The sequence below is a fragment of the Hemitrygon akajei genome, chromosome 1, assembly GCF_048418815.1.
Source record: "Hemitrygon akajei chromosome 1, sHemAka1.3, whole genome shotgun sequence".
Lineage (NCBI taxonomy): Eukaryota > Metazoa > Chordata > Chondrichthyes > Myliobatiformes > Dasyatidae > Hemitrygon > Hemitrygon akajei.
The window spans coordinates 100,258,267-100,264,995 of NC_133124.1; the positions used below are offsets into that span (position 1 = coordinate 100,258,267).

Genomic DNA, 6,729 nt, shown 5'->3' on the forward strand with positions numbered 1-6,729 from the left:
AGGTAGCATCTGACCAAATGTTGAACCAAGGAAGCAAAATTCATTGCTGAATATTTCGAGTTTAACAAGGCATTCTTATATTGTTCTGCTTTACATAATTGTAATGTTCTTGGGTCTTCTGTAATACAGTTGTGGTCTGTTGCTGTAAACATCCCCGACTGGAAGCTGTAAAAGATTTCTCTAGCTTTCAGTCAGATGTTTACGACCACCGGCTGCAGATTCTTTAAGTGACAAGAGTTGCTCGGCATTCCCAATTGACCTTCAAGTGGAATGATTTCTTTTGGAAACTTAATTGGTTTGATTCTCTCTGTGATAACTTTCTTGGAATTACTTAGAAGATGTATCACAATTCTCTGTACAAGTTTTAAAAATAAAATTCTGATTTATGGAAGCATTGTGGGCCAGTAGGTGAACTCCACTAGATGTTGCAATTTGCCATCATTATGAAGGGATAAAATGGACAAGCTTCTTACTGCAAGGGATCAACTGCTATGATGGCACTCAAGGTGCGTAAGATGCATTATTTCCAATTCAGTCAGTGGGATTTTGAGTATTGATCATTGCAATTGCTCCCAACTGTTGCAGTTTCCACCTCTGATTTATTTGATGTGATATTACACCAAAAATCAGGAGTTATGAGAACAAGCATCCTTACTGTTGTGATTTGATAATATTATGCATCTGCAGTGCTTTGGTACATGAATGTCATCTTTTCCTTTCTTTTTTGTCAGCAATTCAAAAGCATTTAAAGCTGGGCTAAAGATTTAGAAAAGAGTCATAGAGCTGTACAGCATAGAAACAGGCCACTCGTCACACCACATGTATGTTCACCATCATGCCAATCTATACTAATCTCATTTGCTTGCATTAGTTCCTTCTGTGTCCTGCTTATTCAAGTACTTTAAATGTTGGTATTGTTTATTCCATCACCTCCAACAGCTCATTCCAGATACTAACTACATTGTGTGGAGAAACTTACTACTCGGGTCCCCTTTAAACATCTTTGCTCTCGCCTTAAACCTGAGGTTTTTTTTTTAGACATCCCTACAATGGGAAATAAACTGGCTATATACCCTATCTCTATCTTTCATAATTTTATATACCTCTATCTCGTCACCTCTCAACTAGCTTTGCTCCAGGATTGGGGAGAAAAAGGTCCTAGCCTATCCAAACTCTACTTAACATCTGAATCGTATCCTTTCTTTAGTGTGGTGACCGGAAATGCACACGTTATTCCAAGTGCAGCCAGTTTTAAGCGTCAAAACATTGTTCTCTTTCTCTCAAGGTTATAATATCGTAATTTTATTTAATAGTAGAAGCAAATTGCATGTGAATAATTGTTTAATTTGAACGTACTTGAATTTCTTTTTCGTGGAAGCCTGTAAAATAAGACTTCCTTCGCAGTTTCTGAAAGTATTTTGACTGATTTTGCAGCTGCAGTATTAAATTGGAGATGTTCAGCAACTTTAGCAGAAAACAGTTACTCTAGAAATACCTGGAACATTGTAAGATGTTGCCCTTTATGTCATAAGGTTTATAGTAATTTTAGAAAATAAATGCTGTTTTAAAAACAAAATCACTAAATTTGAGGAGATGCTTGGTGCGAAGATAAATGTAATTCAGTGTGTTTGTTCTGGGTTATTAATTTGATTGATATATGTAGTGTGTGTGTATATGTATAATGTATTTTGGGGAATGGTGGGAATGTGGAGTCAAGGTTACAATCAGATCACTCTTTATCTTAATTGAATAGCAGAGTGAATTAAAGTGGGTAAGTTGCCAGTTTCTTTTCTCAGTTTATACATTGACTATCCAGTGGATATATTCTTCCATCAGCAAGCAGGTGAAAAGTTATGGAGGAAGCTGGGAATGTGGAGTTGAGATTACGATCAGATCAGTCTTCATTTTAAATTGAATTACAGAAAGAACTGAGGAGGGTAAGTTGCTTGTTTCTTGTCTCAGTCTATACATCCATAGAGTGTTCTGAGTGTGGTGCAGTATCCCACCCTGTGGTGTTAAATCTCCTGGAAACTCTTGATGCGCCTGAATTTTTCTCCTTGCCACCTCAATCCTGATTCCTCAATACCTATCAGCAAGTTACTTGTTGGCGGAGAAACTGAAGGAGCTGGCCTTAGTACTTGCTATCTTATATGTGCCTTGTGCTGTGCATGACTGTTGGTACTGTGTTTTGCACCTTGGCCCTAGAATAACGCTACTGAGTTTAGCTGTATGCTTGGGTATTCATGTATGGCGGAATGACAAAATTGAACTCTGCTGCAGTCCTTTGTGTTCCTACCTTCATATTAGCTGCCGGCAACAGCCATATCCTGTAAGCAAATATAGGACTCAGTACGTACTTTTTGTGACTGTGTGGGTTTCTTCCAGGTGTTCTGTTTTCCTCCCACAATTCAAAGATGTACTAGTTAGTAGGTTAATTGGTCAATATAAATTGTCTTGTGATTAGGCTAGCATAAAATAGATAGGTTGCTATTGGTGTGGCTTGTTGGGCCAGAGGAACCTGTTTCACACTGTATCTCTAAATAAAATAAATAAATTGAAATGAGCAATTGTATAAATGAGATTCTTATTCATCTAAGCTCTGGAAGTCCCAAATCCACTAACAAATAGATCTGGTTCAACTGATCCATGTCATTTGTACCTTCAATATGTTTAACTTCAGTAATGTCTTTCAATGGAGCAGAAAGAGATGCTGTCATAGAATGACCCTGTTAGTCAGGGTCTGTAGAACACTTGGGAGACCACTGTTAAAACAAGATACTTTTCCACTCAAATTTTCAGGGTGGAAGAATTCAGGAAGCCTGTGCTGGGCTCGGATGAGGGTTTGGCAACTGGAAAGTAAGGAATGTTAGTGATAGTGGAGAAAGCTATATATCAGAATAAGCAAAAAGGCCGGCTGGTGGCGCAATAGCATCAGCGCCGGACTCTGGAGCGAAGGCTCCCAAGTTCGAATCCAAGTCAGGCCACCCTCGAGCACGCTTTCCATCCGTACTGGGTTGAGCGTAGAGCTAGCCACTCGGCCTCAAAAAAAAAACAAGGGTCAAGTCAGGAAAGTTCATATTGTGATCCAGTTAATCCGAAAGGAGACCAATCCTGATACCATGCGCCAGTCAAGATTGTCTAGTGCGACGCGCTTTTTAAAAAAAAGTGAAAAGGAGAGAGCTGAGTAATTTATCCAAAGAAGAAAGGAAATGACCAAGCAGTTGGGTGAAGGAGAAACATGACTGGATAGAGGTTCTGCAGAAATGTAGAAGGTGTTAGGAAGTGTTTTAGGGATGGTGGGGAGTACTGAAGAAGAGGTGTGGGAATAGGAGAGATGTAAGGTGTGGGAAATCCATGGGAAGATTGGATGCAGGGAAGGGGAGTACAGGACATTGTGTCAAGGCCACCTGTTTAGTGTTTGCTAATGTGTGTAAATGGGCACTGGGACATGTATCCATTTTTATATAGTTTTATTCATACAGAAAAATTTGGTCTCCTCTTATCATGGATCTTGTTGCCCTTGGATCATGACCTAATTTTGCCAAATCTATGGGGTAGCTAGTTATCAAAAAAAGTCATTTTCAAGCATTTTTGGACTCCTCACTAGATGTTTGGAACCTAGTAAAAGAACCACAGGGACAGCCACAGTAGAGTCTCAGAATCAGGTTTATTGTCACTGGCATGTGTCATGAAATTTGTTAACTTGGCAGCAGCAGTTCAATGCAATACATAATATAGAAGAAAAGGAAAAAAATAAAATAATAGTAAATTACAGTATATGTATATTGAATAGATTAAAAATCATGCAAAAAAAGAAACATTTTTTTAAAAAGTGAGGCAGTGTTCACGGGTTCAATGTCCATTTAGGAATCAGATGACAGAGGGGAAGAAGCTGTTCCTGAATCGCTGATCTGCACAGCGCACTGCTATAGCTCAGCAACATGGACATTCTGATACTGGTATTGCCTTTAGTACAATAGGACAATAAACTGAAAGAACAAGGTGCTGAATACCTTGTCTTCTGGAAGAGAAAACGATTAGAAGTGCAGTCTGCTTAGTGTGAACTTTGTTTACCCCACAGAAGAGGAGTTTTTGAGACACCACACCATCTTAATGGCAAACATCTGTAACTTCTGTTCACACTCCTAGCATGCAGCAGTCATACATCAAGCTCTGCAAATCAAGAAGTTATGGATATGGCCAAGGAAGATAATACTCTGACTTGGGAGGAAAGTTGGCTGACATCATTGAAGACAAGATTATCCTCTTGTGAAACTTTACAGCCAGGGTTGGAAGCAGTGCAATCCTCTGAAAAGTATAGTAGAGAGAAGAAACTAATTCGAATAGAGTCCTCCTGACAAAGCACTTGGGAGTATGGTTTTGTCATAAGCAACACCTATTTTGCCAAAAGGATGAACACAAGTCTTCGATACTTGTATCTAGTCACCTTTTAGATTATGTTGTTGAGTGTGTGAGACCTCAAGACTGAAGTCCAACAGAAAACCTGGGACCTAAAGAACAGATGGTGTGTGAAAAGACTGCAAGAGCTGTAGAAACTTGTTGGTAATCTTGACATATGAATATTTCTGTGATGTTAATGTCAAACACTTGGGGATCTCCTCAAAGTAATCAAACTGCTGCTCCCTGAATTACATGATGGATGTGAGCTTTGCTGAGTGCCAACTCCAACAGAAGTAAAGCTGCTCTATCGGTTTTGATTATACAAAAGACTGAATCCAGAAATAAAGAAGAATTATGGAGCTTCATTCAAATTTAGCTGTTTGCAGAAATTTGTCACCACTAAACATCTGCATATATGATGAGATACAAGCTATCAGCTTAAGCTGTGGGTCCATTACAGACTGGTATCTAGGAACTTTTTTCCCACAACAATGCTGCCCCTCATTTCCCACAAGTTCCCCACTGGACCATATGAAATTGTTCAACCTACACTCCAGAGCCAATGTTACCCCAACATGGAACTGGAATTGATTTATTATTGTCGCCTATACTGAAATGCAGTGGTAAGTTTGTTTTGCATACTATTCATGCACATCAAATCATTACACAATGCAAGGTAAAACAATACAGAGAAACTTCAAGTAAACAAGGTGCAGGATCACAGTGAGGTAGATTGAGGTCAAGAATCTGTCTTGGCATACTAGGGAACTATTCAGTAGTTTTATAACAGTGGCATAGTAGCTTTCCTTGAGCCTGGTGGTAAGTGCTTTTGGGCTTTTAAATCTTCTGCCTGATGGGAGAAGGGAGAAAAGAGAATGTCTAGGGTGAGTGGTGTATTTGATTATGTTGGCTACTTTACTGAGGCAGCATGAAGTGTAGGCAGAGTCCATGGAAAGAAGTTTGGTTTGTGTGATGCCTCTGCAGTTGTGGATTTCATTTATCAAGCTGCATTACACAGATAATACTTGCATCTGAGCATAGGCAGAAACTGACTTCCACATTATCATTGACTCATTCATTGAATCATGCAAGAGAATGTTAAAGTTAGCAAAACAAGGAGCACAACATCTTGCAAGCTGGCCAATTCCCTGCTCCATTAAGTAAAAACTTCCTTTCCTTTGGCAGATTCTGCAGATCCTATATTGGCCTCATCAATCACCTCTGAACCTATAGAACCAATGTAGAAGAAAGTGAGCTTGATTATGAGGGATTCATTATTTTCCAATTGGTTTCTTTCTACAGATTGGCAGAATATTGTACAATCCTGGCCCCTGGTGCTGTCAGTGTGAAAACTGCATTTTCTCTCTTTGACCAGATGCTCCAATTTCATCTAAAATGTGTGAATTACTAGCTTAATTGGCCACTGTAAATTGCTTCTATTGCATACGTGTTGTGGAATCTAAGGAGTTGGAACTGTGGGAAGGATAAAACAGGATGGAGTAGAATTAAAATGAATGGTTGGTGTGGATTCAGTAGCCAAAGGCCCATTTGTGCACTGTATCTCTCTTAAGACTCTGAGGTTTTTTTTTAAAAGAGCATTTTCCTATTTCTGAAGAAGGGTCATCTACCTAAAACATCAACATCTTGTGGTCACATATTGTTTTCATTTCCAACATTTTCTCTTTATTTATATGGCTCGAGTAAGTCTTTTATTACAACAATTTAGTTCCAGTCTTTTTTTTTAAGTTATGTTTTTATCATTTCAGTAATAATGAGACCTAGACAGTGTACAACTGAGCTACAGCCATTGTAAACATCCTACACTCAGCTGTAACGAGGTAAAGGGGCTGAGGGAAGGTTGTTTACCTTGACTGGCTTGGAACAGCAACATTTTAAATGAAGAATGTCTGAAGAGAAAATATCTGGAGGAGGTTTGTAAAGGTTGTCACATCTTTATAATTTCCTAGTCTGCAACAAGTATGAAGACACGAGAGATTGCAGCTGTTGGAATATTGAGCAAAAACAAACTGCTGACCTCACTAAGCACTATATCCAGCATTTCTGCCAGCTGTAAGAGGATCCCATCAGCTGTCCCATTTTCCCTTCTGCCACCAAAATTTCTGCTCTGCAGGGACCACTCTCTTGTCATCCCTCCCTCTCTGGCATTTTTTCCTGTAGCCATAAAGGTGCAACAATTGTTCCTATACACCTCTCTTACTACCAGCCATGGACTTAAACATTCCTTGCAAATAAGCCAGAGATTCAGTACATCTCCTCTGACCTTGTTTATTGCACTTGTATCTTTTTCATCAATGTGACCAAGCTTTT

General features: G+C 39.1%; 1 long non-coding RNA gene across 1 annotated transcript; it reads left to right on the forward strand.

The window, feature by feature from the left end:
* Positions 1-225: 225 nt before the first annotated feature.
* LOC140729070 (uncharacterized) lies at positions 226-5,018 on the forward strand. The gene is made up of 3 exons (XR_012099257.1): positions 226-506; positions 1,797-1,937; positions 4,082-5,018. It is a non-coding gene; the product is annotated as an uncharacterized lncRNA (long non-coding RNA).
* Positions 5,019-6,729: the final 1,711 nt, after the last annotated feature.